Here is a 985-nt window from a genome sequence, read left to right on the forward strand (position 1 = left end):
TCGCCTTGAACCGGGACCCAGGGAGGCAGAAGCAAGGCATCGGTCCCCTTCCTCCTCTCCTCCACCAAACCACCGCAGGCGAGCGCGTGAAGCTTCCCTTTGTTCAACGAGGCTCGCACTCCTCCCCAGCAGATCCACCTGGAGGCTCTCCCTCGGTGACATTTTGCGCCGGGGCTGGTGCGTGGCTGGGGTGGAGCGAGAGGAGCCCGAGGGGGCGGGGGCGGAGAAAGGTCAAGTCGAGGGAAAGGCAGGAGACGCCTTGCATAACCTGCGTGGCGGGGCGTGCGCGCGGTTATTTATTTTCTCCTCATTTATTGATCGCACCAGCAAGAGCGGAGCGGGGAGCCCGGGGAGATGCAGGACCACCCACTGGCGGGGAAGCAGCGAGCAGCCCTCCCGCGCCCCCGCGCTGCCCAGCGCCGCCGCGCCGCCGCCGCCGCCGCCTGCCCGGCCGCCCCGCAGCCCTGCAGCCCCGCAGCCCCGCACCGCGCCGCTCGGACCCCGGCAACCGCCGCGGCGCAGTAAGTTGGCAGGAGCGAGTCCCCTCCGTTCTCGACTCCCCCGCACCTTTTGAACTTGTTGCTGCTGCTCGGCTCGGCTCGCCTGCGCCTGGCTTTTGGAAGGTGAAAAGGAGGAGGGAGGCACGGAGGAATGGGGGAAGGGGAAGAAGAGCTCGCTTGAGCTTTATTTATGCTCCCTCGGCGCATCGGATTCAGCTGCTCGCGAGCTGCTTTCTCAGCTTTTCCCGTTCCGGGTGCACCGCGAGGAGAAAGTCTCCGCAACTCAGCCCCGGCGCGCACTTCGCCAGGTATGTACCGCGGCCGAGGCGCGTTCTGCGCGGAAGCAGATGTTGCTGCCGCGGCGGCAGTGGCGGCTGCCAGCTCCCGGGCTCTGTAGCTGTCACACTGCACCTGAGGTGAACTTGACAAGAGAGTAAAGGGGAGATTGGGCGAATGCTTTTGGCAGACACGGCGGGGGGTCGGGG

The sequence above is a fragment of the Lipotes vexillifer genome, unplaced genomic scaffold, assembly GCF_000442215.2.
Source record: "Lipotes vexillifer unplaced genomic scaffold, Lipotes_vexillifer_v1.1 scaffold1192, whole genome shotgun sequence".
In the NCBI taxonomy this organism is placed as follows: domain Eukaryota; kingdom Metazoa; phylum Chordata; class Mammalia; order Artiodactyla; family Lipotidae; genus Lipotes; species Lipotes vexillifer.